The sequence below is a fragment of the Fistularia commersonii genome, unplaced genomic scaffold (genome assembly GCF_037954325.1).
Source record: "Fistularia commersonii isolate RoL2024-O1a breed Wild unplaced genomic scaffold, RoL_Fcom_v1.0 HiC_scaffold_75, whole genome shotgun sequence".
Taxonomy (NCBI): domain Eukaryota; kingdom Metazoa; phylum Chordata; class Actinopteri; order Syngnathiformes; family Fistulariidae; genus Fistularia; species Fistularia commersonii.
Genome location: NW_028234033.1, coordinates 37,501 through 47,500, shown reverse-complemented (window position 1 = coordinate 47,500; position 10,000 = coordinate 37,501).

Here is a 10,000-nt window from a genome sequence, read left to right as displayed (position 1 = left end):
TTGTTTGTTGTTTATTTTTGGGATATATTGAGGAATATTTAATGGAAAGGAGTCACAATCGCTTTTTGACAATGTCGAAGTGTATAGGTGGCTATAGAATTTAAAGTTTTCATTGGAAATGATAGCCTCATCTGTAATTTCCTTGTTGTTAAGACGGGCTTCCGCTTTGCTCCGCTCCTCCTCTCCTCCGCTCTTCCGCTCCGGGCCCTGGAACTCCCGATCCGCGGGACTTCGGTGAATTCCGGGCCAGTTTTTTTGCTCTTCTGCTCTCCTCCCCTCCTCCGCTTCTTCGCTCCCCCGCTTTGGACCCTGGAACTCTTGAACAGGGCCGGGCTTCTGCCCTCCGCCTCTCCTCTGCTCATCCGCTCCAGGCCCTGGCACTCCCTGTGATCCAGTCATTCGCATGTGCGTGCCCGGAGGTCCGGGAGCTCCACTCAAACGTCCGGGGGGGGTAAGGGTAAGGGGTCCTGTCCCTCTCCCCCCCTCCTCGCCGCCTCTGAGAAGAGAAACATCTCCTCCACTCCTCCGCTCCTCCGCTGCGGAACCAGGTATTACCGATCCGCCGGACTCAGGCGAATTGCAGAAAGGGGTTTTGCCGTCCTCCGCTCCTCCGCTCCTCCGTTTCGGGCCCTGGAACTCCCGAACCGCTGGACACAAGCGAATCACGGTCCGGGCTTCTGCTCTCCTCCGCTCCTCACCTCATCCGCTCCAGGCCCTGGTACTCCGTGTCCGCGGGAACCCCCCCCAACCCACAAAAACAAACTCTCACACACACACAAACACACGCACACACACACACACACACACACACACAAACACACAAACACACACAGACACACCTGAACTCATCATAGCTGTGCTAATAGCATTGGCCGAAACGTTTCCACAACCAAACCAACATTAGCTCATCCACTCATTCACATATGTGTGTGCCCAGAGGTCCGGGAGCTCCAGTCATAAGTCCGGGTGATCTATGTCCGGAGAAGGCTCACATTAGCCGCTCTAAGGGGTCCTGCTGCCCCCCAGCTTCCCGGCCTTTGAGAAGAGACACATAACTCCGCTCTTCCGCTTCTCCGCTATGGGCCCTGGTACTCCCGATCCTCCGAACTCAGGTGAATTGCGTGACGTGCTTCTGCTCTACTATAAGCCCCTACACACTTCGAACACGGCTGTTATCACCCTGTTACTGCATTTCAATGACACCCATTTGCTTTCGATCTCAGTGTCTGCCACCGTACGGAAAAAGCGGGGGGGTGGGGGGTGGGGGGGCATAAGCGCATTCGTGCTGTAAGTAATCAGAAGTTAATAGTGTTAACGGTTTGCGAGAAATTTTTAATGCTAGACAAAAAAAGAAAATTAAAAGGATATAATTAAATAAATAGATAGAAAAATAAAATTAAAAACGAAAAAAAAAAAATTGTGAGGGGAATATAACATGTAATTAAGTTGGCGGTTCACAGGGAATCTCAGACATCAAACTGTTTTTAATTGAACATAAATAGTACACCCAAATATACAAATGTACAAATAAACATAGCAAGGTAGAACTGAATGTCAATGAAACAACCAGGCATGAGGAAGCAACGGACATGAGGACATTTGTTCTGTATGTAATGAGAAGTTAATAGTGTTACAGGTTTGTGAGAAATTTACAGTGCTAGACAAAAAACGAAATTAAAAGGAAATAATTAGATAAATAGATAGACAAATGAAATTAAAACCAAAAAAAAAAAATGCAAGGGGAATACGACATGTAATTAAGTTGGCGATTCACAAGGAATCTCAGACATCAAACTGTATATTTTTTGTTGTTTATATATAAACATATATAAACAAACATATATTGTTTGTTGTTTATTTTTGGGATATATTGAGGAATATTTAATGGAAAGGAGTCACAATCGCTTTTTGACAATGTCGAAGTGTATACGTGGCTATAGAATTTAAAGTTTTCATTAGAAATTATAGCCTCATCTGTAATTTCCTTGTTGTTAAGACGGGCTTAGCTTTGCTCCGCTCCTCCTCTCCTCCGCTCCTCCGCTCTTCCACTCCGGGCCCTGGAACTCCCGATCCGCGGGACTTCGGTGAATTCCGGGCCAGTTTTTTGCTCTTCTGCTCTCCTCCCCTCCTCCGCTTCTTCGCTCCCCCGCTTTGGACCCTGGAACTCTTGAACAGGGCCGGGCTTCTGCCCTCCGCCTCTCCTCTGCTCATCCGCTCCAGGCCCTGGCACTCCCTGTGATCCAGTCATTCGCATGTGCGTGCCCGGAGGTCCGGGAGCTCCACTCAAACGTCCGGGGGGGATAAGGGTAAGGGGTCCTGCCCCCCCCCCCTCGCCGCCTCTGAGAAGAGAAACATCTCCTCCACTCCTCCGCTCATCCGCTGCGGAACCAGGTACTACCGATCCGCCGGACTCAGGCGAATTGCAGAAAGGGGTTTTGCTGTCCTCCGCTCCTCCGCTCCTCCGCTCCTCCGCTCCTCCGCTCCTCCGTTTCGGGCCCTGGAACTCCCGAACCGCTGGACACAAGCGAATCACGGTCCGGGCTTCTGCTCTCCTCCGCTCCTCACCTCATCCGCTCCAGGCCCTGGTACTCCGTGTCCGCGGGAACCCCCCCCAACCCACAAAAACAAACTCTCACACACACACAAACACACGCACACACACACACACACACACACACACACACACAAACACACAAACACACACAGACACACCTGAACTCATCATCGCTGTGCTGATAGCATTGGCCGAAACGTATCCACAACCAAACCAACATTAGCTCATCCAGTCATTCACATATGTGTGTGCCCAGAGGTCCGGGAGCTCCAGTCATAACTCCGGGTGATCTCTGTCCGGAGTAGGCTCACCTTAGCCGGTCTAAGGGGTCCTGCTGCCCCCCAGCTTCCCCGCCTTTGAGAAGAGACACATAACTCCGCTCTTCCGCTTCTCCGCTATGGGCCCTGGTACTCCCGATCCTCCGAACTCAGGTGAATTGCGTGACGTGCTTCTGCTCTCCTATAAGCCCCTACACACTTCGAACACGGCTGTTATCACCCTGTTACTGCATTTCAATGACACCCATTTGCTTTCGATCTCAGTGTCTGCCTCCGTACGGAAAAAGCGGGATGGGTGGGGGGGCATAAGCGCAATCGTGCTGTAAGTAATCAGAAGTTAATAGTGTTAACGGTTTGCGAGAAATTTTTAATGCTAGACAAAAAAAGAAAATTAGAAGGATATAATTAAATAAATAGATAGAAAAATAAAATTAAAAACGAAAAAAAAAAATTGTGAGGGGAATATAACATGTAATTAAGTTGGCGGTTCACAAGGAATCTCAGACATCAAACTGTTTTTAATTGAACATAAATAGTACACCCAAATATACAAATGTACAAATAAACATAGCAAGGTAGAACTGAATGTCAATGAAACAACCAGGGATGAGGAAGCAACGGACATCAGGACATTTGTTCTGTATGTAATGAGAAGTTAATAGTGTTACAGGTTTGTGAGAAATTTACAGTGCGAGACAAAAAAATAAATTAAAAGGAAGTAATTAAATCAATAGATAGACAAATAAGAAATTAAAACGAAAAAAAAAAAAAAAAATTGCAAGGGGAATGTAACATGTAATCAAGTTGTTTTTTTTGTTTTTTTTTTTTTTTTTACCAAAAAAAAAAGGAACCTCGGACATGGGTAACTATATTTTTTTGTTTTCGGATTTTTCCATAAGTTTTAAGGATTTTTTTTTTTTTTTTTATATTTCAAAATCGTTTATGAAGACATTAAAATTTGGGGAGCATTTTTGCATTCTGTTCTTGTGAATGAAGAACTTGGCCAGGCCTAAAAGAACATTGACACAGAGTTCATCTGTTATGTTGCTTATAAGTAAACAGAATGTTATATCATCTTTTGAGAAGGAAACTGGTGACGATGGAATGAGAAGGAGAAAAAATATATGGTCAGTGGTTTCAATGTTGTCTTCAAAAAATGTACAAATATTATCTTCAAAATTAAAGCGTACCCTCGATAATTCCTTAGATGGGTAGATGTCAGTCATAATTTTGAAGTGGGTCTCTTTTGCCTTGGGGGTATGGGTAGAGTCAGATACATAGTTCGCAGCGTGGCAATCGATTCCTCATCAAATTTATTTAAAATATCCTTTTTTTTTTTTTTGACGTCCAGGGAATAAGTTTCCTGTGAAACATTTCCTAATAAAGGAGTTGCTGCGCTTTCTGTCCACAATTGAGATTCCCTGGAGTGATAGTCGGGGTAACTGTGGTTGTACGGTTCGGTGCGTCATTATATTTTTGGTCAGGAATACAAATTGTCGAGGCAGTGCGTTTCGTAACTTTAGCAACTCTAATATGGGAGGCTTGAATCTGTGTGTAGTACAGAACTGCTCATTGTCCAGAGGACTGCCAGTGTCATCCATCAAGTCAATTATTGACCATATACCTTTCTCAAAGCATTCCTTGTAAAACAGAGGTTTGTTGCCATGCAGTACATATCGATTGTTCCAAACTATTATACTGTGTGGTGAGAAATTGTGTACGTATATCATTTTCCAGTATAATAATATTTGTTTATGGAACTCTGAACATTTGACAGGAATCTTGTTGATATCCAAGTCAGAGATAAGCAGAAGACTCAGGCCGCCGACTTTGTTGAATAAGTAGTTTGGAGTACAATACCAGAAAGAACGATGAGGTTTGATCCAGGATTTCAACCAGTTCACCTTCAATGTCCCATTCAAGCAGTCCGACTCTATCACTTTCAGCCCTCCTTCACTTGTTTCTTTCACCATATGTGATTTTTCTTAGATGGTGTGGTCTGTTCCTCCAGATAAAGTTGAAATTGATTTGGTTAACAGATTTTACGAGTTGATTTGGAGCAGCATTGGAATACGCTGGGTATATACATCTGGATAAACACATCCATTTTAGTCAAATATATCCGGCCTAATATTGATAAATCTCTCTGGAGCCATATATTAGAATTAAGCTTTACTTTGATTCAGTTTAGATTCAATGTTCCTGGATTGATTTAACGTTTGGTCCTTGGATAGGAAAATGCTCAAGTATTTTATTTCTGATTTCATAGAAACATCGCTGATTTCCTTTAGTGGCGAGTCATGCAGCGCAAGAAGTTTGCATTTCTTTAAGTTTAATGACAATCCTGAAGCCTTGGAGAATGTTTTGGTTTTTTTCAGCACTTATTGGGACTTGATGTTCATTTTTCAAAACTAAGGTTGTGTCATCTGCCAGCAGGCTAATAACAATTTCTGTCCCCAACATTACTTCTGTCCCACACGTATACACACACACACACACACACACACACACACACACACACACACACACACACACCTTAATTCCACTCTTTTATATACGCATGTCTGGAGTTCCGGGAGCTCGTTCTCAACGTTCTGGGGATAATCATAGCTGTGCTGATAGCATTGGCCGAAACGTATCCACAACCAAACCAACATTAGCTCATCCACTCATTCACATATGTGTGTGCCCAGAGGTCCGGGAGCTCCAGTCATAAGTCCGGGTGATCTATGTCCGGAGAAGACTCACATTAGCCGGTCTAAGGGGTCCTGCTGCCCCCCAGTTTCCCCGCCTTTGAGAAGAGACACATAACTCCGCTCTTCCGCTTCTCCGCTATGGGCCCTGGTACTCCCGATCCTCCGAACTCAGGTGAATTGCGTGACGTGCTTCTGCTCTCCTATAAGCCCCTACACACTTCGAACACGGCTGTTATCACCCTGTTACTGCATTTCAATGACACCCATTTGCTTTCGATCTCAGTGTCTGCCACCGTACGGAAAAAGCGGGGGGTGGGGGGGCATAAGCGCATTCGTGCTGTAAGTAATCAGAAGTTAATAGTGTTAACGGTTTGCGAGAAATTTTTAATGCTAGACAAAAAAAGAAAATTAAAAGGATATAATTAAATAAATAGATAGAAAAATAAAATTAAAAACGAAAAAAAAAAATTGTGAGGGGAATATAACATGTAATTAAGTTGGCGGTTCACAAGGAATCTCAGACATCAAACTGTTTTTAATTGAACATAAATAGTACACCCAAATATACAAATGTACAAATAAACATAGCAAGGTAGAACTGAATGTCAATGAAACAACCAGGGATGAGGAAGCAACGGACATCAGGACATTTGTTCTGTATGTAATGAGAAGTTAATAGTGTTACAGGTTTGTGAGAAATTTACAGTGCGAGACAAAAAAAGAAATTAAAAGGAAGTAATTAAATCAATAGATAGACAAATAAGAAATTAAAACGAAAAAAAAAAAAAAAAATTGCAAGGGGAATGTAACATGTAATCAAGTTGTTTTTTTTTTTTTGTTTTTTTTTTTTTACCAAAAAAAAAAGGAACCTCGGACATGGGTAACTATATTTTTTAGTTTTTGGATTTTTCCATAAGTTTTAAGGATTTTTTTTTTTTTTTTTTTATATTTCAAAATCGTTTATGAAGACATTAAAATTTGGGGAGCATTTTTGCATTCTGTTCTTGTGAATGAAGAACTTGGCCAGGCCTAAAAGAACATTGACACAGAGTTCATCTGTTATGTTGCTTATAAGTAAACAGAATGTTATATCATCTTTTGAGAAGGAAACTGGTGACGATGGAATGAGAAGGAGAAAAAATATATGGTCAGTGGTTTCAATGTTGTCTTCACAAAATGTACAAATATTATCTTCAAAATTAAAGCGTACCCTCGATAATTCCTTAGATGGGTAGATGTCAGTCATAATTTTGAAGTGGGTCTCTTTTGCCTTGGGGGTATGGGTAGAGTCAGATACATGGTTCGCAGCGTGGCAATCGATTCCTCATCAAATTTATTTAAAATATCCTTTTTTTTTTTTTTGACGTCCAGGGAATAAGTTTCCTGTGAAACATTTCCTAATAAAGGAGTTGCCGCGCTTTCTGTCCACAATTGAGATTCCCTGGAGTGATAGTCGGGGTAACTGTGGTTGTACGGTTCGGTGCGTCATTATATTTTTGGTCAGGAATACAAATTGTCGAGGCAGTGCGTTTCGTAACTTTAGCAACTCTAATATGGGAGGCTTGAATCTGTGTGTAGTACAGAACTGCTCATTGTCCAGAGGACTGCCAGTGTCATCCATCAAGTCAATTATCGACCATATACCTTTCTCAAAGCATTCCTTGTAAAACAGAGGTTTGTTGCCATGCAGTACATATCGATTGTTCCAAACTATTATACTGTGTGGTGAGAAATTGTGTACGTATATCATTTTCCAGTATAATAATATTTGTTTATGGAACTCTGAACATTTGACAGGAATCTTGTTGATATCCAAGTCAGAGATAAGCAGAAGACTCAGGCCGCCGACTTTGTTGAATAAGTAGTTTGGAGTACAATACCAGAAAGAACGATGAGGTTTGATCCAGGATTTCAACCAGTTCACCTTCAATGTCCCATTCAAGCAGTCCGACTCTATCACTTTCAGCCCTCCTTCACTTGTTTCTTTCACCATATGTGATTTTTCTTAGATGGTGTGGTCTGTTCCTCCAGATAAAGTTGAAATTGATTTGGTTAACAGATTTTACGAGTTGATTTGGAGCAGCATTGGAATACGCTGGGTATATACATCTGGATAAACACATCCATTTTAGTCAAATATATCCGGCCTAATATTGATAAATCTCTCTGGAGCCATATATTAGAATTAAGCTTTACTTTGATTCAGTTTAGATTCAATGTTCCTGGATTGATTTAACGTTTGGTCCTTGGATAGGAAAATGCTCAAGTATTTTATTTCTGATTTCATGGAAACATCGCTGATTTCCTTTAGTGGCGAGTCATGCAGCGCAAGAAGTTTGCATTTCTTTAAGTTTAATGACAATCCTGAAGCCTTGGAGAATGTTTTGGTTGTTTTCGGCACTTATTGGGACTTGATGTTCATTTTTCAAAACTAAGGTTGTGTCATCTGCCAGCAGGCTAATAACAATTTCAGTCCCCAGCACGTCTAACTTTTGGATATCGTTGCTCTTTTCAACATAAACGGCTAGCATTTCGGTAGCAATTATAAATAAATAGGGTGAGATGGGGCAACCTTGGGGGATTCCCACATCAACATGGAAGCTCGGAGTGGTGCCGCTTGGCAGGGTGACACAGCTATGAATATTCTCATAGAGCCCACGGATCACATTCCTGAATATTTAACCAAATCCAAAATGTTCGAGCGTTGCTATGATAAATGGATGTTCGACCGAGTCAAAGGCTTTAGAAAAGTCCAAGAAGGATATGCGGCCATTATCTTCAATGCGATACGCCTCTAAACCCATCGTTCGCCCCGACTCGGGGAATCCTAGAGCCTACTTGCACCCCCGCCCTAACTTAACTCCCTCACTCGTGGAGCTCCCTGAGCTCCACACATCCCGGAGCATCACGCCGACTCATTCACATTTGAATGATTGTCTTTATTTTATGTCCGCTAGATAGAGGCATCCGCACATGCGCATCAGTGGAGCTTCAGGCCGGCTGAGGCATGGACTGAAAATCATAAAGACATGTGTGATGAGCTAAAAGGAAGATAAGCATATTTTTATAATAAATGTAAGAAAGAGAGGGTAATGCAGCCTCAGGGCGGCACTGGCCCGTGTCTCTCCAAGCCTGCCTTTGGGGGGGGGGGGCACGGAGCAGTGTCTCCCTGTGCCGGTCCCAAGCCCGGATAAATGCAGAGGGTTGCGTCAGGAGGGGCATCCGGCGTAAAACGTTTGCCAAAACCAAACATGCGAGTCAACCATAACTATACCATACCGGATGGGTCGCGGACCGGGTTAACAACGACCGCCATTGGTACTGATGACCTACAGGGTACTAATGGAAATCGGGCTACTGTGGGTCGAAGAACAAGAAGAAGAAGAAGAGGAGGAGTGCGTGTTCGGAAGCAGAGAGAGAGGAGGAAAGGAAAGAGCCTGGGACTGAGAGTAGGGACTTTGAATATTGGGACTATGACAGGAAAAGGTAGAGAGTTGATGGACACGATGCAGAGAAGGAAGCTGGATATACTGTGTGTCCAGGAGACCAGGTGGAAGGGTAGTAAGGCTAGAAGCTTAGGAGCAGGCTTTAAGTTATACTATTATGGTGCTGACAAGAAGAGAAATGGAGTAGGAGTCATCTTGAAGGAGGAGTTTGTAAGGAACGTCCTAGAGGTGAAAAGAATGTCAGATAGACTTATGAGTCTGAAATTGGAAATTGAAGGTGTGATGCTCAGTGTTGTTAGTGGCTATGCGCCACAGGTGGGATGTGAACCTGAAGAGAAGGAGAAGTTCTGGAATGAGTTGGATGAAGTGATGCAGAATATTCCCAGAAATGAGAGAGTGGTAATTGGTGCAGACTTCAATGGACATGTTGGTGAAGGCAATAGAGGGGATGAAGAAGTGATGGGCAGATATGGTATCCAGGATAGGAATGCAGAGGGACAGATGGTGGTAGATTTTGCAAAAGGGATGGAAATGGGTGTAGTGAATACCTTTTTCCAGAAAAAACAGGAACATAGGGTAACTTATAAGAGCGGAGGTAGGAGCACGCAGGTAGACTACATCTTGTATAGACGAGGTAACCTGAAAGAGATCGGTGACTGCAAAGTAGTTGTAGGTGGGCGTGTAGCCAGACAGCATAGGATGGCGGTTTGTGCGACGACTCTGGTGACAAGGTAGATGACGAGGACAAAGGCAGAGCAGAGGACAAAGTGGTGGAAGCTGAAAAGGGAGGAGCGTTGCACGGTTTTCAGGGAGGAGTTGAGAAAGGGTCTGGGTGGTCAGGGTGAGCTGCCAGATGATTGGACAACAACAGCTAGTGTTATCAGGGAGACAGGTAGAAGAGTACTCGGTTTGTCATCTGGAAGGAAAGTTGATAAGGAGACTTGGTGGTGGAATGAGGAAGTGCAGGAGTATATACGGAGAAAGCGGTTAGCGAAGAAGAAGTGGGATACTGAGAGGACTGAAGAG